This window comes from Nannospalax galili, unplaced genomic scaffold (assembly GCF_000622305.1).
Source record: "Nannospalax galili isolate Female #2095 unplaced genomic scaffold, S.galili_v1.0 scaffold44, whole genome shotgun sequence".
Classification (NCBI taxonomy): domain Eukaryota; kingdom Metazoa; phylum Chordata; class Mammalia; order Rodentia; family Spalacidae; genus Nannospalax; species Nannospalax galili.
This window is the reverse complement of record NW_008355789.1, coordinates 7,937,651-7,959,552: the sequence shown is the minus strand read 5'-3', so window position 1 is coordinate 7,959,552 and position 21,902 is coordinate 7,937,651. Positions and strand designations below refer to the sequence as shown.

The 21,902-nt window shown below is 46.0% G+C and overlaps 1 long non-coding RNA gene across 1 annotated transcript in view; it reads left to right on the top strand.

Moving 5' to 3' along the window:
• LOC115067737 overlaps nucleotides 1-18,016 on the top strand; it is a 47,466-nt gene extending 29,450 nt beyond the window's left edge. Inside the window, exons 3-4 of the long non-coding RNA XR_003847102.1 lie at nucleotides 15,420-15,514; nucleotides 16,551-18,016. This is a non-coding gene — a long non-coding RNA (uncharacterized LOC115067737). The remainder of the gene's footprint in view (nucleotides 1-15,419; nucleotides 15,515-16,550) is intronic.
• The last annotated feature ends 3,886 nt before the right edge of the window (nucleotides 18,017-21,902 follow it).

Genomic DNA, 21,902 nt, shown 5'->3' with positions numbered 1-21,902 from the left:
GCAGCAAAGAAAACATGCTTCCAGTGTGAGTCTGAGCCAGCCTCAATATTATTGTTCACAATAGCAACACTACTGCTAGAATTGCCTATTTCCAAGTGTTTGGTGCTCTTATGCCCCATAGTGTCTTGTTACTTGTGCCCTCTCCCATGTGTGTATGAGCTCACCCATGTGCGCGCATGCAGAGGCCGGAGGACATCTTGGGTGTCCTGCTCTATCACTGCCCACCTTATTCCCTTGAGACGGGATCTCTTGCTGAAGCTCAAGATTTTTTTGGCTAGGATGGCCAGCCAGCAAGCCCCAGGGATCCTCCCATCTCCATGCCCACACTGTCCTGGGGTTACACGTACACGTGGTCATGCCCAGCTTTGTACATGGTGCTGGGGATTCTGAACTCAGATCCTCCTGCTTCTCCAGCAAGTGCTAGTACCCTTTGAGCCCAGCCCCTGCCATTCACTCTTAGGAAAACTGGAATCTCAGGACTGACCCAGGGTCACACAGCTCGTAAATGATTGCTCTGAGCTCAGAAGATGCTGACAAATGGATTAGAGTAAAAATAAATCCTCTGTGGAGCTGGTTGCAGGGAATAATCAGTGAATGTTTGAAACATAGAGAAGAAATATACACAGAGCTGACAAGCTACTTACCTTTACTCAGTGCTGCTGGGAACTCTGGGAGATGGAGCCTATTACTCTGCCCTAGAGGCAAGGCTGCTGGGGAGTTATCTGTCATTGGTAGATGCCGCTCTGGGGACATGAACCTCTGAACCTCCACCCTTCCTGCTTGTCTTGTGCTCCAGCTGACACGCTCTCAGACACTTGCTGCAAGCAGACCAGCACTGGAGGTGCTGAGCATAGGAGCTGTGCAGGGCGCCTGCAGCATACCGAGGCTACACACACTGCCCCTGGAATACTCTCCTCCCTCCATTATCAAGAGCCCTGCTTTGGTTAATGGTTTTCCTCTAATAACGGAAGGGACAGAGTTTCAAATACTAGCACACGGGGCTCTGGAGCCTCTCTGCTTTTCCCTCTTTTGGATTTTCTGAGAGTGGATCTGCAGGATGCGCCGCGTTCCTCACGAGGGCCTGGGTACCAGCCCTAGATGAGGCAGCTCGGTACGGGTGGATACAGGCTCTGGACAGACACGCTTCCCTGAACCTGTTGCATCTCTCCAGCAAAGTCTCAGGCCCCTGCCTCAGTTCTACATACGGTATTATATTAACACATAAGATTCTGGGGCCTGTCCGTCACCTGAGTCAGGGTCTCAGTGGCTTGGCCCAACTACCTGCATGCAGATCCCCGTCTCTGGCTAATTCTTCTGCACAGTAAAACATGCAATCTGCAGTCCCCTACAAGGATAGTTAATGTACATTAGTATTTTCTGGGGAGTAACAAAGAGGGGTGGTTAATCCCAGGGCCTCTACTGATTTGCCTGGTTCAGACTCCAGCTCTGCCACCCTCAGCTAAATGATCTTGAACGAGTTACTGAACTTCTGTGTTTCTCTCAGAACAACGGAGACAATAATAGCATGTATTTTGCCAAGGCTGTTACGAGGATTAGACAAGTTAATCCATATAAAGCCCTGAGAACACTGCTAGGCACGTAGCAAACACTCGAAATGTTAGTTAGTGCTATCATAGACTTTGAGCGTTATGCCAAGGGCCTTACCTAGGCTAGATATTAATCCTGTGAACAACCACACAAGCAAGGTATTATTAAGGACTTGGGGCCAAAAATGCATCCTAGACTCAGAGGTTAAACCACAGCTTGGATTTGATATGGGTGGAATCTGGTCCCAGTTTTGGGCTATCTGCCTCTGAAGTCCTGTGTGCCTGACATCAAGCTCCCCTTGGTAGACCCATTCGCTGTATCCACTCTGGCATCCCGTTTGGTGCCGCATCCCGTTTGGTGCCGCAGCCCTGGGGTGCACCTGAGGAGGGAGGCGGCATGTTCATAGTCCTGACCTGCTGCATCCCATCCACCTTGGCCGGGCTGGAGCTGCTCTCTGGGATCTGGTTAGCAGCTAATGATCAGTGGGCTCTGGCTGTAATGATCGGATTAGCTGCGCTTTAATCATTGTCTATTGTTTCAGCAGGGAGAGAATTTCACAGCTCATTGACTGTTCTGACTCCTAATCTACACGGAGGAAACAATGTTGCAGCTCATCAAATGCAATCAGCTGCTAATTGAAAGGAAATGGAATTTTACAATTACAGACCACCTTTCAGTGCTCAGGATTTCTAAGCACTTCTCCCCACCCTCTGCCAGCTCAGCACTGGCAGAGGCAATGACACCCTGCTACAGACTTCCCCCAGAGCTGCATTTAGAACCCTAGCTCCACAGCCACAGTAAAGAGAAGCAACGTCCTAGCTGGTGCCTGGGCTGTCCTTCAAGGCTGGGTGCAAGCAAAAATGCCCGGAGCTGAACATCAGGAGAGTGGAGGGTGGTCCAGCTTCCCCTCCCCTCGGCATGGCTTGTGGCAGTATGACCTTGGGCATGTCCCCTTTCCTCTCCGTATCTCCTCCTTCTCCCTGAAATGGAGACACTGACTCTAATGGCCTCCAAGTTTCCTCTGCTAGGATGATTCTGTTTGTCCTATCTTTGCTGCGTCAACCAGGAAGCAAGACAGCTAAATGGAGCCCTCTTCCTTACCCAGATATCTGCATTCCCAAAATGCTCCCAATGTGACTGTCTTAGATCTCCCGAAGGACTTGTCCTAATGAGACTTTAATGGGACAGAAAGCAAATTTGGGAGCTAGCCCACTCGGCCCTCTGATGAGACATCGCTCTCCCTTTCCTGGATCCATTCACTTCCTTGGATGAATATCAATCACGATTAATTCTAAAGACAGCCCCATAGATTGTTCTGGGTTCTGTCATTTTCCCAGGGAGATTCTGTGGTGACAAGGCAGGGAAGAGGGCTGCCAGCCAGAAGGACCCTTGCTGCTTTGACCCTGTCTCTCAGCCCACTTCCAGCCGCCTTTCCTCTGAGAACAAGCCGAACCCGCATCTGCGCGGAGCTCTGGTCTGTATCATCCTTCACTAGCACTTGTCCTGTCCCAGAACACAGTGGAGGCTCCATAACCCCGCAGCGCCACTCTATGCATTCCCATGGTCTCTGGGCTTGTCTGATGTGCTTATCTAACAGACACTGGAGTCCCTCCACTTTTCTGCAGGCAGATGAGTTATGGAGGATCTCAAAAACAAAAGCATAATCAAAAATAGCTTTTCTTTGGCCAAGGTTCAAGTTCAGTCCCATTTCCCTGTTTGAGGAGAACACTGGCCCCAGAGTCACAGTCTGATCTGTGGCCTAGAAAAATAAAATGGCCTGTAAATGAGGCAAAGACAGGCTGCCTGCAAGGAGCTGAAAGGAGGATTCAGCCTCAGCTCTTCTGGGAACCCAGGCTCAAGGCAGGGGTGGGGGAGAGAGAGCAATAGTCACCGCGAGTTAGGCACCAAAGGGAAGAGAGTGAAGGAGGTTGGGGGTTAGGGGTGGGGATAGGTCTGTCGGCCAAAGAGCTGGGTCTAGACAGCCAATGTAGAGTACAGGCCAAGGGCAAGAGCAAGATAATCCCCAAAGGTTCCTGAGAAACGAGGGACACCAGAGGCACAACACTGTCCCATGCTGACTCAAGTCACCACCACATGCCACCATCCTAGGAAGATACTGGCTGTAAGAAGGTCTGGCGTGGAGTTGCCGTTGAAGATCGCCAGCCTGAGAAATTCCTTGAAAATCAGTGCCCCATGGTGTTCCAGAGATATAGGTGGCATCTGGGGGCCTGACCTAGACTCCAAAATGTTCCGATATATAGATAAGACAGGATAAAGACTCAGAAACAGGCCTTTGTCAGAGAGATAGCCATGGGATGTCTTCATAAAAGCATTTATTTTTCATCCATGCATGCTTGCACTCATTTTATGTGTGTGCTTGTTCACTCACATGTGTGCACCTATGTGTGGAGGCCAGAGGTTGACATGGGTGGTTTTCCTCAATCTCTTTCCAGCTTAGCTTTTTTAAAAATTTTATTTATTTTTATTTTATGTGTATGTGTGCATTGCCTCCATGTAGCTAAGTGCACCCGCGGAGGACAGAAGGGGCTGTAGGATCCCCTGGAACTGGAGTTAAGGACAGTTGTTAGATGCCATGTGGGTGCTGGGATTCGAACCCGGGTCTTCTGCAAGAACAGCAAGTGTTCTTAACTGCTGAGTCATCTCTCCAGCCCCCGGCTTAGCTTTTTAAGACAGGGTCCCTCCCTAGCCCTGCTGCTCAGTTTTTCCGTTGGAGGCTGGGTGATGATGAGCTTTAGGCAGCTGCTTGTCTTTCTTTCTGTCTCTAGCCCGGGAACTACAGATGCTTACCGCTGTGCCAGGCTTTTATGTAGATGCTTGGGATCCGAACTCAGGTGCCCAGGCTTGCATCACAGGCACTTTACCACCTAAGCATCTCCACCAGTTCCCTCAGTTATATTTTTAGTTAACCGTGGAACTTCGTAGGGCCTTTCCCCCTGTACCTGTGTGGTGTTTTTAATGAGACCTGTCCCCCATAGGCTCATGTATCTGAACACTTGGTCCCCAGTTGGGGGCGCTGTTTGTGGAGGTTTAGGAGGTGTGGGCTTGCTGGAGGAAGTGTGTTACCACTGAGGGAGGGCTCTAGGAGTTCAAAGCCTCTTCCCACTTGCTTTCTCTGCTTCTTGTCACTGAAGATGTGACCTTGGCTTCCTGCTCCCAGCTGTCCACTGTCCCGCCTCATTACCATGACGCATTTTTACGCCTCTGAAACCATAAGCCAAAACAAACTTCCTTCTATAAGTTGCCTTGGTCATGGTGTTTCACCACAGTAACAGAAAAGTAACTATTGCAATGTGCCTTGATCAGAATTCTAAGTGTAACACTTAGCATTAAAACCAGGGTGTGTTTGGACCAAGATTAGGATGCACTGGATTTAGAAAAACCCAAGCGATGTAGGTCAAAATATTAAAAGAAAAAAAATTTTTAAATATAACTAAATATATTATTTAATATACATATTTAAATAATTTAAAACTATTCTGTGTGCTATATGGTGTTTTGTTACTTTTTTTTTTACCATTTATTGATTATTTTGTGTGTAGGAGGTTTAGCAAGTGCTACATGTGTGGAGCTCAGAGGATAAACTGTGGTGGTGGTTCTCTCCTTCTGCCTGTGGGTCTCAGGGATTGAACTCAGGTCATTGGCTTGCTGGCAAGCACCCTTACCCGCAGAACCACCTCACTATACCCTACCATGTATTTTGATAGACAACAGATAAGTGTCATGGGTAAAGTTTTCACACGCCTGCTTTCAGAGTTGATGTGCTTTCATTTATTTAGCAAACACCATCCAGGTATCCGTAACATGTCAGAAATGCTTATGAAAGTGAATGAAACAGGCAAGTGTTTTTCCTACTCTTCGTGCTAGACATAATGAATCACTTAAATTAGCAAATATTCATTTTATTCTATGCATAAACTACTTCACATTTTGTCTTTTCTTAAGAGATAGGTATATTTCAATGTCTGTGAAATTTTAGATGTCACTTAATAAACAGTCAAATAGGTACATAATTGTCAAAAATACCTAAAGAAAATGTGTGACACTGACCTTAGTGGTCTCCCTGCCATGCAGAATGGAGATCCCCTCTGTCCTATGCATTGCTGCCTGGCTCCTCCCCGCTCTCCTATAGTCCTGAAACATCGGCTTCCTTTCCACATGATCTGAGTGGGTACAACACTCTTTAGCTAGAACCCCTGCCTTTGAGCATTCTTCGATAGGTTCCCAGGTGCCAGCTTTGGTGAAACTGCAACCAGAGAGTACTAATGGAAACCAGGAAGGACTTCAGGATCTAAGATGCTTCCAGAGACCAGTCCTGAGGGACCCGAGTTGGCTATGGCCCAGCAGCAGCCAGCCGTGGCCCCTGCCATCTGCTCAGTGCAGATGGCACTCCTGTCAGTTACTTCTGGAGTGTTGAAATTTCTGACATTTTATGGTGAGCAAGTGTTGTGGCACTATTCCTGTGGCAATGTGACTAAATATCTAATCGCCCCAGAAAGACACCCAATGATAGACCAGAATAAGGATACCACCAAAGTCCAACTTTGTAAACCAATAAGTTTTATTGGGGTTACTTACAGGAATGTGGGTGGAAGTTACAGAAACAACTCAAAGACAACTGTTTCATTCAAAGCCCACCCATGACATCTTACAAACCTGGAAATCTGGACCTCACTGCACAACTTCCTGGCATCTCAGCAGGTTAGAGGGGAATTTCTCCCAGGCATAGTGGCTGGTCTGAGCTTCTCCAGGTGCCTCTGCTTGTGTAAGACTGTTTCTTTCCAGTTCTTCTACATGCTCCTGGAGAGGCAGCCTAGTGAATCTGGTCAGTTTCAGGGACTTCCTGAAGCGACTGAGTCATTTATTTCCTGAACTTGAGTGGCTTCCCAGCAGGGTACAAAGTTTTACCTCTCCTTAAAACCAGGTTGTTTCACCTCCCTGTCCACATCCTGGGTCTTAATGAGGTTCCCTCTGAAAAGGATTGTTTCATGTCCTCTTAGAGCATCCTGTATCTTAAGAACCTTCCCTCCAAGATGCAAGGCCTTAGGGTAGAAGACATGACTGCACAGCATCAAGTTGCCTTTACCCTGTGTCTTACTTTCTGCTTCTACTGTAAACCGTCTGTTTTTCAAGTTGGGCTATGTAATAGAGAAGATCAGTGCACTGATGCTTCTCATCAGATCACTTCTCAGGATATGGAACAGCTCTCTCTTAGGTCTGTGCCTCCCTAGATCCAATGAGATCTAAGGTGATGGTTATGAAACCAAAACCTCCTCGAAAGGGCCAATTTAATACCTTATGCGACTCATTTATTTGTTCTTTAAATATTTATCAAGCACATGTTTATGTAAGACACAGTAGTAAGGATGACTACAAAGCTATATGCATAAGACATAATCCCTTGTATTATGAATTTTGTACGCTAATGAGCGAGGTAAACAGCAAATAAATATTTTTCAGGGAAGACAAACATGATGATAGATATCCGTGTGGCGTGCTGTGGGATGAAAGAGAAGACATTAATTCTACTTGAAGAAGAGAAAGGTCAACTTCACAGAGGTGAAAATAAATACATTAAAGACTGAGAACAAGTAGAACAGCTTAGGTTGGGCAGTTGGGGGCTTGTGTTTGGAGAGGAAGCTTCTATGCTGTTTGATGTGACTAGACTTGAGTTTGGGACTCTGGGTCAGAGAGGACTTAGCAAGATTGGAATTAGACAACTGGGGGCTTTGAAGGCCTTGCTGAGATGTTTGAGTACATTTTGTGAATGAAGAAAAATCATGTGAAAAATCATTGTCAGATTTACATTTAGAAAGAGACATTGATCACAGAGTCAAGAATGGATTGTGACTGGATGACTTTGGAAGATGAAGCCCAATCAGGAAGCTGTTTCACTGAGTGCAAACGTGAGAGCTGAGGCGAAGGACCGCACAAGTCAATGCACACATGTATCTGTCGCCCCACCCAAACCCATGGCAGACATTGTTAATCCATCTCCACCACCCAATGAGGCCAGATAAATTTTCTTAGTGTTATTCAATTTAGTGTACACAATGGACAGGGGTGTGTACAGGGGTGCTTGTGTGCATGTGTGTGTATGGAGGCCTGAAGTTGATATTGGGTATCCATTTCAATTGCCTCCCACTTTATGTATTGAGGCAGAATTTCTCATTGAACCTAGAGCTTTCCCATTCCAGCTAGTCTAGCTTGTCCCAGGAAGCACCTGTCTCTGCCTCCCAAGCATTGAGATGGCAGTAGCTGCTGCATCTCTTTGGCTTTCTACATGGGTTCTGAAAATCTGAACCCTGGCCCTCGTGCAGCAAAGGTTTTATCCACTGAGCCATCTCCTCAGACCCAAATTTTCCTTTTTTAATCTCTCCTGAACTCTGGAAGAAAGACAGAGGAAGTAAGTCCCCATTTCCCTTTCCTTGCAGCCTAAAAGACTGAGGTGAGGGCTGAGGTGCCTGGGCTCCCTTGGCACACTGGGCTCTTCGGGCCCTTTCAGTCCCTCAATAGGTACTGGCCAAGAAACTGTCATTCTTCGCCTAGAGCCACATGCTGAGGGTAGGAGCAGAGCAGGACTTGGGCCCAGCATTGCTTTTATTGCTCTGTATTGGATTCATCTTGGCACATTTGTTTTATACCTTCTTCCAGATTGTCAGTTCCCTGAGGGCAACATCTCTGGAAAATATTACTGTCCTAATCACTGCTTGGTTGCTGCACACAGGAATACCCCACAGAGACCAGGCGAGCAGCCCGGATTTGCCTCACCTTGGCTAGGACATCAGAGCTCAAGGATCCAGTTGCGGATCAGCCTAGAGGTCTGTTTCTGATCATCCTGGCAGGCACTGCCCAGCCTGCTGCTCATTTCACCTGGCAGAGAGAACAGGGCTAGCCCCCAAATAGAGTGTAAAACCACAACCACAACCCCCAGGACCACAAGACGTGAAAAGCCAGTGAGCACTGTTGGCGGTCTAGACTTCTTGGAAGGCTATTTCTCATCCCCCTCTGAAGTCCAGGTCACCCAGGACATGCTGATCTAGTTCCAGACATGCCATGAGATGAGCTATCTTCCATCCTCACAAGCCCTGACAGCTTGACAACCCTAAGATTGACTTTGAAACCAAGTACATCTTAACTCTCAAATCACATGAGGACTTGGTAAGAAAGAGGTGCCTGGAGGTTGAAGAGATGGCTCAGTCAGAAAAGGCCTTTGCAAGCACAAGTACCTCAGTTCATTCACCAGAACCCAAGTAAGAAATCCAGCTCTGGTGGTATGTGCTTGTAATCCCAGTGCTGGGGAGGTGGAAACAGGTAGATCCCTGGGGCTTATTGGCCAGCCAACCTAACCAACCCAAGCCAGTGAGAGACTCTGTCTCAAAAATCAAGATGGTTCGTATCTAAGGAACTACACCTGAAGTTATTATCTGGACTCTGTATGCAAGTATGCAAACACACACACACACACACACACACACACACACACACACACGGGTAGGACTGGCTGCAAGTGATGTTATGATGTGCCAACCCCATCTTCAAAGTGACTGCCATTTGATTTATATGTGATTCCTTATCATACACAAAGCAACACTCAAAGAAATGTCCTCGTCCTCAGCCTCATCCTCGCGCCAGCACCCCCGGCATGCAGTAATAGTGTTCTGGAAATGCACAGCCTGTCATGTAGTGTCAGTTAAATACAGGCTTGACCTGCTTCCCTGGGTGACAGCAGGATGTAGGTGCTACCCGGGCACGGCCTCTGGGGAGGAAGGAGACAGCACCACCATCTCATTGTTATCTCCATGCATTACTCCAGTTAAAGCTGGAGAATCTGGGGCCATCTTCCCTTTCTGGCATGCTGGGGCTGGAACACAGCAAGCGATATGGGGTTGAAACTCCTGCTCTGTGCCTGCTCAACACCTGAGCATTGGAAAATTCTACTTGCCACTTGCAGTGTATCCTATGTGAATGGAGGGGCGATGGCAACTTGCCAGGCAGGTTTTTGTCCAGATCAAGTGGGATGCTATATAAATGAGAGCTATGCCAATATTATTTCATAATGACTATAATAATAATGGTAAATCGTGATGAATTTCCATCCTTGTCTCTCTCTGTGAAGTGTGTATTTTCTATGGAGTGGTATTATTAACATTAAGTACGTGGTATTTTACAGTTTTGCAGAGGGATGTGGAAATCCACTCTTGCATGCTTTATTATTTCCCACTAATAATGGAGGAAATGGTTTTCGGACAGTTGCGGTGAATGACCCGAATCACACAGGCAGCAGAAGAGCAGAGATCAGCCGAGCTCAGTCCCCACACAGCTTCCTCCCATGCTTCCCACAGTACAAGAGAGAAAAAGAGCGGGTGTCTCATGAGAGTTAGGATACAGGTTGTTAAGAACAGGCTGCCAGTCCTACCCCAGGCGCCAGGCCTCTGTTCCTCTACGCTGAGCAAACCCAGGGCCTTTGCCTCTTTCCATGGATGCAACCGAGGCTTCTGCCTGACATGATGGTGTTTCTCCATCTTACTATGCCCCATCTCCTGGTCCTCCATGCTGTGGTTATTGTGTCATCTGCATTCATCCCATTGACGCACTCCTGTTCACTGGTTCTTTATTGCTGAAAGCAAGTGTGTCAAGTAGACCCTTTGTGCTGAGGTAGCTCTGCCCCCCTGGTCATTCTGTGCTCAGGCAACTAGGTCACCCTGTCCTTTGATGTGAAGGTGTCCCTGGCTTCATTCCCTTTGTCTCTGGAATCCTTGTGCTCTGATCCTTCCAAGTCAATGTGAAAACACAATTTTTTTGTGTTTTCAGCCCAATCCTCCTAGGTGCAGTTAATTTCTGAGTTCCCCTGGAAACAGATCTGCAGCAAAGGCTGGTGTGTGCAGATTTCTGGAGAGAGTGAACCCAATCTAGGGTTAAGAGAGGGAAACAGTGTGGGCTGGGGAAGCTAACACAAGATGTGCTAGGAAATGAGCCATCTCCATGAGCAGTGGATGCTGGTCCTCCAAGGGTGAACCTCCAAATGTGATTCCTCACACAGTGCTTCCTGAAACGGTCCACTTGAAGGTGTTAAGGAGGACTTGCACTTCCACCAGCCCTCTTCTCGCTTGTTCCCTTCCTGCATGCAATTCCAGCTGCAAATGATATGTCTCTTAACTTTGAACTGGGGACAGTAAGAGGGAGAGATGTGGTGTGCACCTAGGCAAAGAAAACTCCATCTAGTCGGCCTGGGACAATCTGCCCCAGGTCCAGCAGAATTGGTAGAGGTAGAAGCAACTGGAGTCAAGAGGATGAGCAGACAGGAAGTTGTCCCAGAGCAGGAGGGTGTTTGTCCCGTGGGCCATCTGCACAGCATGAATGCAGGGCAGTGATTCCACCAGCACCTCCCTGGAGGCATCTAGTTTTGTTGTTGCTATTGTTATTTTTAAGACAGAATCTCATGTAGCTCAGGTTGTAAATTTGCTGAGTAGCTGGGGCTGTCTTTGAACCCTGATCTTCCGTCCTCTACCTTGTAAGTGTACCCCCACCTCTGGGGGCATTGGGCACTGTCCTCTTGACTATACACCCTCAGAAATAACTATGCCTTTGGAGGGGACAGATGGCCTGGAGCAGATGGGAAAGTTTTTCATTTCATGTAACCATCTAGAGACTCAGGCCCATCTAGGGGAGCAGCGAGAACCATTAAGGATTTAATAATGTAATTATAACAAGGCTACACAGTGTAGACAGCAGAGAGGCACTCTGCTGCCTCAACAGTATGTTCCAGGTCTCACAGAGGGCCACTCTTTCAAATGAAGGGGGGTGTTGAAAATGCAGAGCCAAAAGACTGATAATTATTTGAAACAAGCTTAAACATTCCGATTGCTCCAACTGCCTTAAATCACTCTGCCATATTTATACTTGACTAGTGTTCCACATAACAAGTTCCAAATCAAAGACTTTTGAAAATTTTCAATCACTGTGTTTTGAAGTGATTGAGAGCTCGGGGCGTGAGCAGTGTAGAAATAAGGCGTATTAACATTATTAGCGCGACAAATTTCCTGAAGTAGTTCCATTAAGAAATGATCAAGGCCTTAGCCTCTACAAAGGAGAGGAGCCGCATGTGGTTCACGCACTTGGGTCTGGAAGGATTCTTAACTCTTTTGATGCTGAGAGGAGAGTGGACATTGGAAAGTGGATGGTTCCAAATGGATGATGTCATGGTCTCATTTCTGGTTGCTGTGATTAAAATACTCTGATGAGAGCAACTTAAGGGAAGACAGGTTTATTCTGACTTACCGGTCAAGGGTATGGTTCATCATGGCAGGAAAGTCAAAGAGCACTGGAGCGTGAAGCAGCTGGTCACATCTCATCTGGAATCAGGAACAGATATTGGTGGACGTGCTGCTGCTCAGCTCCCCTTCTGCATGCGTACAGCCCAAGACGTCAGCCAGGGAATAGTAAGTACCACCCGCATTAGGCACCTCAGTTAAAGCAGCCAAGCTAATCTCTATGCCCAGAGGATCAGCCCCCAGGTAACTGATTACAGAGCTGTCAAACTGCTAATTGACACTAACCATTACAGATGGTGTCAAGAAGAGATCTTCTGTCATAGCAGGACATTGTCTGGGAAGAAGCTGCGGTCAGGGGAGAAGAAAGGAAGGAAACCATAGTTACAAGTTTCATATAGGACCCACTGAAGACCAGGTGCTCTCCTAAATGCTTTATAGTCAGTAACAATGTGTACTTGCTCAACTCATAACTAACCAATCCCCCATGGAAAATCTTATCATGATCTTCCTTCTGATGCTTACTCTTGGTGAGATTTAGGAGTTTCTCAGGAGACACATCTCTGGGTGTGTCTCCGAGGGTCTTTCCAGAGAGGTTTGACTAAGGACGGAAGACCCACCCTGAATGTGGGAGGCGCCATTCTATTGTCCGGGGACCAGAACCGAACTGGAAAGGCAAACAAGTGGAGCACCAGAATTCACCAGGACAGTCGCCTCGCACTCCCACCGCCGAGCCTTCCTTGTCACGATAGACTGTACCTACCCTCACGTCATGCACCAAAATAAACCCTTCCTTCCTTAAACTGCTTTTGCAGGTGTTTGTCACACAGTGAGAAAGTAACTAATACAGTCCTATATTTAGCTAACGAAGTCTAGCTAGAAACCAAACTCGCCTCACATGTCCTGCTTTTGCGAATGGGAAGGAAAAGTCTTATTTCTACTTCTGTAACGTGCCAGAGACATTTTCCTTTTAAATCTTCTGAGACCCTTCTAAGACTTTGCCTCCCATTCAATACCTAGGAGGATAGAGGTTGAAACAGACTGGTCATATGCACATAGCTTGTGAGAGGCAAATGCAGGGTTTTATTCAGTTCAGCTCTGTCTTTCTGGCCCACTGATTCCCATTTTAGACCTTTGTTTTGGGATGATAAATTCTTGATATGCGCAAAGAAATAAGTGATCATAACGTGAACAGGCTGAAGTTAAAAACACCTTTGTTTCCAATCTGAATGGACTGGACCACTGAAACGGTATTCCAGAGGGAGCCAGTTACAAAAACAGATTTAAGACTGGGGTCCACGAGGAATCAGCAGGATTGGGGGTCACACAGAGGTGTGGCTACTTCCTGTTTTTGTTTGCTTGGTTTTGAGACAGGGTCTCCTCATAGCGCGAGCTAGCCAGGAACTTGCTATGTGGTCCAGCCTGGCCTTGATCTCACAGAGATCTGCCTGCCTCTGCCTCCCGAGTGTTGGGTCAAAAGCGTGAAACACCAAGCTTGCCACCAATCTACTTCTGAACAGGAAGGAGGAATTTCTTTTTGTTTCTTTTTTTAAGTGTGTGTGTACACACGTGTGCATGGGTGTGTGGGGCCAGAGATCAACGCCAGGTGTCTTCAGTGATTCTTCACATTAGTTTTTGAGGCAGAATCTCTCACTGAATCCGGAGCTCACTGATTTAACGAGACTGGCTGGCCAACAAGCCTCAAAGATCCTCCTGTCTCCACCTCCCACTGCTAGGATTACAGGTGCACATCATCACATCTGTTTTGTCTTTTATGTGGGACCCTCATGCTTGCATGGCAAGCATTTTACCCACAGCCATCTCCCCAGATCACAAGTAAAACTTTCTGAGTTTCATTTGGAAATGAGGTAATGATGATTTCCTTGCAGACTGATAGCAGGACACATGGACATAACCCTGTATACAACATATATATGACGCATGTATATAATACAGCAAACAAGTGTATAACACCCCCTTACACTGCCCAGCCCATGCCAGGTGTTGAGTAAACATCAGATCCCAGAAAATGACTACAGCATGGACACTCCTACCGATGATATTAATTACCCTAATTATTTAGGGTAGGCTGTCCCACAGGTCTATTCCACTGGGAAGTTTGGAGGGGTCAGGGATGAATCTGGGAGGAGTTGGAGAGAGGAATTGAGGAGGTTGAATGTGATCAAAATACATCGTATGCATATGTGGTGGTTTCAATGGGAAATGTCCCTCATCGGCTCAAACCTTTGAGCATTTGGGTCCTAGTTGGTGGCACTGTTTGGGGGAGGTCATGGACCCTTTAAGAAGAGTGGCCTTGCTGCAGTGGGGGTGAACTTTGGGAGTTCATAGTCTTCCAGTTTCCAGTTAATTCTGTGTTCCTGGTTCAAGATGCAGACTGTTTCCTGCCCCCTGCTGCCTTGCCTGCTGCTCGCTGTGGGGCCTCATCCCTCTAGAACTATAAACCAGAGCAAACTCTTCCATAAGCTACTTTGGTCATGATTTTTGATCATAACAACAGAAAAATAACTAAAAATGTGTATATGAAGTTCTCAAAGGATTAGTAATAATATTTTAATGACAAAACTTGCATTAGATGACTTCAACTTCTCTTCTGACTTCTGCGTTCTGGAATCTCTGTTAAGTTTAGGGACAGAAAGAAGGAAAATGAAGTAGTAGACAGACCATGCTACCACAGTGTCTTGTTTTTATATTTTGTTATTTTTATCTTATGTGTATATGTGTATTGCTTGCATGTAGGTAAGTGCACCTGTGTCATGCAATGCCCTTGAAGGGCAGAAGAGACTGTCTTTTTTAGGTGGTTTCTGGGGGCTCAAACTCAGGTCTTCATGCTCACATGATAAGCACTTAACCCACAGTTATTCAGCAAAGCCTAAGTGCCAGCCAGTGTCCCAGCACTGTTCTAACCTCCACCACACATTCCTGGGCAGTTGCTTCACACTCCTGCCGTGCCTTCCCTGTTATGATAGACTGTACCTACCCTCATACTCATAGGAGGGAGAAAAGATAAAGTGACTGGAGTTGTCTGTAATCATGAAGCTTGCAGTCAGCAGGTCTGAAGCTCCAATTCCTAGTCTAGGCCCAGAGCCTGTAAATGTAGCTGTATTTTAAACCCAGGCAAGTCTTCTGATGAGAACTACGCTGCACAGACCATGGGCTTCAAGAAGGAATCCACCCAGCCTGACTGAGCTTCCCGGCAGTGATGCTGGGCCCTCATTGGAAAGAATCTCAAAGGGAAGCCATGGGTGTCAGGGTATCTGTGGGAGGCTTTCTGAGAATCCTCATTGGTAAGCTGGGTGGTGATGGAGGTCAACTGCACTGCCCACAAAGAAGACCATGTCCAGGCCGTTTCCTGTGAGTTTGTGGCATGCCCTTTGACCTGTTCATGTGCCCTTAGTTTCTAGCTGTATGCTCTAGCACACTCATGTTTCTGGCGCACTGCTCCATCAGGCACGTTAAAGGCAGAGACAGTATCTTGTCCTGACTTAGCAATTAACAGCAGGGAGGGAACATATGCTGCACAGACCTTTGTTAAGTAAGTGACTGTTTGTTCTTCATTTTCAGATGTTTATTGGACACTTGTCAGCTAACTTACACTGCTCAGAGCCTGTTGATATATCAGTGGTTAAAATGGATGAATCCCCTGTGACTGCAGTAAGGTAACAGATAATTCATTAAGTTGATGAGTGCTTTTAGGGGCATAGACAGCTGGAAGGTTTAAATGAGAGGGCCTTAAAAGAATAAAACCTCAACATCGGCCAGGGGCACCCATGGGTCATGAACATTCCATCATGTCGTCAGTCTGCAGATCTAATGTCTAGGACTTCCCCAGATAAGTGGGTTTTGCCAGCTTCCCCAGGGTGGATAGTCCCTCACTGTAGCACTGTCTGCCAGCACACTCTGAGAGCACTGCCACATAACCATCCTCCCCATACCACAATGGCAAGTCCAATTATCATTGGACTTGAGTCTCCTGATGGAAGCAACTCTGTGGTGATGTGCTTCCTCCAGTAAGTCTGTACCACCTAAACCACCCCACACCATACCACCAACGGGGAACAAAGTGTTCAACTACTTGGAGTCTACAGGAGACATTCTCATTCAAACCACCACAGGCTATATCCACGGTCTCAAACTACATTCTTCAGTTACTGTAACTCTCAAATGTCTCAGCTCTCTGCTGTCCTACCCAGTCTCCCATCCTCACTGCTCCCAAGGCATCTTTACAACCCTGACCTCCTATCAGCATCAACCACTACCAAACCACCCTGTCCATTAGCATCACTCTGTCAGTGTACCTGCCCTGAAGGACCCCGTACAGCAAAGAAAGAATGGGTCAGTAGGGGGAACACCGACATTCTGGGCTCCATAACTCTACTCCTGGGTGTGATCTATTGTTGAACCACCCACTAACAAGCACCACAGCTTGGAGAGAAGAAACAAAGCCAGACATGGTGGCTTGTACTTATAATTGCAATGCTGGGGACAAACAGATTCCTGGGGCTCACTGGCCAGGCAGCCTAGCCTACTTGGTGAACCCCAGGCCAGAGATACACCCTGCCTCAAAAAAACAAGGTGGACAGTGCCTGAAAAACAATGCCTGAGCTTAATTTCTGGCCTCCACATGTATGTGTATATAGATGCATTCTCTCCTCTCTCTCTCTCTCTCTCTCTCTCTCTCTCTCTCTCTCTCAGCCCGTGAGCCTTTATCTGAGTCTCAAAACGTAGGTGGTTATGCAGCATCATCTTTTCCTCTTCTTCTGGCATTTCTAAGAAAACCTGGCTGTTCAAGGGGCCACGCTCAATGCGCGGGAGGAACGTTCCCATGAGGACAACCCAAGGACATGTGAAGACTCCTCTGCATCTCCCCCACTGGTCACAGCTTCATCCTTCTTCTCAGTCCAGCCTGCTCCTTGGCATGCTTCCTGGGTTGACTTCTGTCGAAGTTGGATGACTGTTGGGGTATTGGATTCTGATAGCCCTGGATGCAGCCCAGCGCCTGCACTGCTGTCCATGTTTGATCTCCAGCTCAATTTTCTGGAAGAAGTTGGCTGAACTAAGGATCAAAGATTCTGTTGCTTGCTTCCTATTCTCCCCCATGACAGCCGCTGTGCTAGGAGTTTAGCACAGCAACAGATTAACTCCTCAACCGATCATCTGATCAGAGTTTCTCACACTCTTGCGGAAAGTGAACATGACTGGACACAAGGTTCATAGGATTTTTACTTCATCTTCAGTGGACCTACAGGTAAAAACAAAGCTGCTTCTGTTCACACCCACAGACCTCCTGCGGGAACTGTATATTCCTGCCATTTCCAAGTGATTTTGCTTGTTACATAAAATTCTAGTAGGGAGTTTCCCACAAACACAAAGAGCTTGGAACTTTAAATGCAAAAAACATTCGAACTTCTTAACTTCCGAAGCGATGAGACTAGAAACAAGAATCTTCAGCAGTTATGAGCTCTTCAGAACACAGGTGTATTACCCTACAAGAACATGTAGATGATGAGATCCTTATTGTCTGATAATAAGATTTAATTAGTATTATGCTAATGAAATGTGCTGCCTCTCCCCACCTCTCCCCACCTCTCCTCTCCAGTTTCCTAAGGGAGGCCATCATGCAGGAAAGACTCAATTGTCATCTTCCTAATATGTATCCGCCACCACCAGCATGTCTTTTGAGCCAGCATTTTATTTAACCTTGAGCTTTTTGGTCCTTAACATGTTTACAGCTCACCTGTGATTCTTGTTAAAATGTTATCTGCTGATTCAGTAGGTTTAGGATGGGGCCTCGGATTCTGTATTTCTGACCAGGAATGTGGTGCTAAGGCTACTGGCCTTGAGAATGCACTTGAAGTAGAGAGAAGCTCTGGAGGACCCAAAGAATTTTCTTTTGTATACCAGGAGAATTTCCGATAGATTTTTAGCATCCGTGTAAATGGAAGAATTGCTCTATAATGGATCAAAATGAAACTCTGCTGGTTGAATGAGGACACAGAGCAGGAACCCTTGGTAGAGCCAAATACACCCTTCTCCGTTGCTTCCTCACTCTAGACTTACTCCATGAGGAGGACAACCACGGGCCATCATCATGGTACCATTGCAAATAGAGACCACGCAGCTTGAAACCCAGGGTATGCCTCTCATATTCTGTGAAGGAGAAATGTAGAGAGGTGCCATCTGTATTTTAAAGGAGGTTAGCACCATAGACCCTGAGGTGACTAGTTATCTTCTGTGTCAAACTGGCTAGGCCAGGGTACCCAGAGAGTTGGTCAAACATCAGTCTTGATGGTCCTGTGAAGGCAATTTATATATATATATATATATATATATATATGGAGAGAGAGAGGAAGATAGGTAGATAGATAGAATTTTTTAATGTATTTCATACAGAACATCTCAAACAATCTTAATCATCTTTATACCCCTGTCCCCACTGGCACCCTCCCATAGCCCCCCCCCCACTGGAGCTCATATACTCTGTCATCCCTGTTAAGGCCCACTGGGTTGTCAGTGTCCCAGTCGTTCCCCCATGCAAGTCCACCCACTGAGTCTAGTCAGCCTGTTTTAGGAAGGCCAACTCTTCATCTAGCAGCAATCAGTTGCCAACATTCCTTCAGATAAGATTGAGGTCTGCTATTCATTTTCCCAGTTCTATGCTGGGTTACTGTCTGCCTGAGTTTGCATGGGACTTGTGTGTGCTGACACCATTACCACAGAATCATATGAGCAGGGTCCTAGAAATTTGTAGGAATGTTTCCATATGGTCATTCGCCTCCTCCCTGGCTCTTATAATCTTTCTGCCCCCTCTTCTATGATGGTCCCTGAGCCTTGGGTGGGTGAAGTTTAATAAAGGGGTCCTGTCCAAGGACCAGCATTCAGCAGACTCTTGATCTCTCCATTTTGGACATTTGTGAGTTTCTGTTTGAGGACATTCCGGCCCTCTGCTACATGAGGGAGCTTCATTATTGAGAACTGAGAGGTTCATTAGTGCCCTCTTCTTTATCCCTGTTCTATGCTCCATGAACCTTAGGTTTAGAGGTTGCATTGCTGATGTGTCACTTAGGCCTGGGTAATTCATAGACAATGTCCATGTGTGACCAGTTGTGGTACTTGGTAATAGTCTCTGACTGGTGCAAAATGAGCTTCTTTGATGAGTGTTGACTGGGATATTTGTCTGTAAATATAATGATACATATTTTGCACTTAGTAAGAAATCACATTAGTCTAGTGATGTGACAGTCTTGGGGTTCTCTCCAAGATCTACGGTCACTCTAGCCATGTATAGTGGGTTATATTTCCAGTGCCACACTTGAGTTTCCTCCCATTCAGTGGACATTTAATCAAATTAGGTAGCTGTTGATTGCCCCCAAGATGAAAGCGCCACTACTGCACCAATGTCGTATGCTGTTCTGGCCATTGATGTGGTTATTTGGCCTTGAAGCTGGTGCTGGACCATCACTGATGTTCATAGCGCGCTCCAAAGCTGAGAGCTAGTCTCTGTGAAGGCAGTTTTAAAGATGAGACTAGCATTTAAATCAAAAGAATTTAAAGATCCCACATAAAGATTAAATGGGCCTTTTACAGTCAGGTGAAGGCCATAAGAGACAATGGACTAGGTTCCTTAAGGAAGAAGGAACTCTGCCTCCAGGCTGCCTGGATTCAAAACTGCAATATCAGCTCTTCTTTGGGTCTCTGGCCTGCTGGCTACCTTGAAGATTCCAGACTTGCTGAACCCCACAATAACCTGAGCCAATTAATTGAAACGTCTCTTGCCACCTCTCCTATGAATTTGTCTCCCCAGAGAATCTTGAGTAACATGGCACCTTCAATCATAAGGGAGTTTGTTGAAACAAAATCCTCGCTTCTAGCTTCAATTACAGGAACCATTTGATCTGGAAATATTAATAAATGACTTGTGATCTGTGATCCTAGGTATGATGGCTTATATCTCTGGATCCCACAGCAGGACCTCTGCATCTCTTCTTTCGTGATAGTGGAACTTGGAGCTACCGTAGGCCTAGTTGTGGGGCATTTGGGTTGTTTTCTGTGCTTTACTGTTAATTAACATCTTTGTACTTCTTTTCCTAACAGAGCAGTATCATCTTCCTTTAAAGATAAAATTCTGACCTATATCAACACTTCCTAAATCTTGAAGAATCTTAGGGTTTGTTGGGAAAAGTTCTCTCTCACCCAGCAGACTTGGGAAATACTGTGTGCATTATCACTCACTTAGAGAGTAACTTGAGCATTCCTCAAAGGACCCTGAGAGGGCTTTCAGAACAAACAAACAAACAAACAAAAACAAAATGGCCCATTTAATTGCGCCCTTGCCTCTGAATTAATTTGTAAATAAATGGTAATATCTATTAAGCCTAACGGAGATGTATTTTTAGAACTGTAATATGGGACGGTTACCATGGTCCTCTTCAGCCCTTAGATTATTTATTCTTCTCATAGAATATAGAGGTTCAAAGACAAAAGGAATGTAAGAACCAGAGGATGGGCAGGCATGCTATGGAATACTCTTCTGACATGACGTGGCCGATGCATTCATGGACTCACTATAGCTGTGGTTACCTGCATAAGGCGTGCTCAAACTTGAACCAGACAACTTTCCATCATGGATGGGGAGGGCTCATCAGACCCCACTGCTGGCTGAGGAGCTATATTGGCAGTTAAGGGCTTCTGAGGAAGGGAAAGGCATTTTATTCTGTGGTGGGGCTGTAAGTTGCCCATACTTCTGTGAATGGCCCCAGACCCAAGTAAGCGACTTTACTAAATTGAGCGTGTGTACGTGTGGGTGGGTATGGAAGTGGAGGGGGCACTTGTTGGAAAGAAGGGAATTAGATGAAATAGGAGGAGGAGGAAAGATAATGGGAGAATATTACACATATGTATGGAATTGTCAAAAAAATTAAAAATACTTTTAAAAACAGTTAAAGATAGATACCAAGAGGAAAAAAAAATGGTCAAACTTTTCCACAATATTTGAAGTATATTCTGATTTTTACATATTTAAAATAGAGTATTAGTAGAACTTAGCACATTGGGTTATTCTAAGGATAAAGTTAAATAACCTACACAAAGCACTTAGACACAGCCTAGCACCTAGTGGGGAGCCAATATTTTATTTAACCTTGCGCCAGTGATGGTCGTGTCGGAAGAGCTCAGTTCTGAGAAGAACACACAGGCATTCTATCCTGTAAACCAAACCCAAATCGTTTTCTGCTTGAATTATTTCATCTTGGGTGAAGGGCAATTCCAGGCATTTGAAAACTCCTGTCATAGCTCTGGCAAGCCTGGAACATTCTGGAGCCAAGATACTAATGATTTAAGTGTTAATAAATCCAGAGGTAGGTCATTCAATTTTCTTTTAAATGCAGATCATAAAAAGGGAGGGATATTTGGGTCAAGATACTGAAAATTTCACGGAACCTGAAGACTTTGGAACACTTTTGTAGCAACTGATCTAGCACTGTACTGAACTTTCCTGTCCTGGCCCTTGGAGGGAGACAGAGTTGAACCTGGCACAAGGTACTCCAGAAGCCCTGTTATGTTTGCATAACAGTTTCAGCCAGTACAAGCACATCTAATCTCTCCTATACTGTTCAAACTCTAGCTGACTTAAGAAAGGCATATAAAACTGCCCATTTGGCAGATGTGCCGACTGAGGTCCAACAAGTTGGATAATTTGTTCAAATTCCAAAGTGAATGGGCCAGAACCCATCTACTCTAGAAATACCACCTCCTGACCCCTGGTACTAGACTCTGTCTACTGGATCTTGCCCCCCACAAGTGGTCCCTGATAGCAGTGACACAGGGTGGGCGGTAGCAGTCAGTGTGTGGGATACGCTGGATTGGTATGCAAGCTTGGTGGGCTCTGGCTAACCTCACAGGGAACCCTTCAATCTGAATAACAATCAACAAGATTTTAAAGAAATTTGGGCCAATTTCCTGGAAGTCTATGATTAATCTAATTGCTGGGTTTTCCTCTGTTTTTGTCTCCCACTGTTAATTTCATTTATTTTTCTCTTTCTTCCCCGA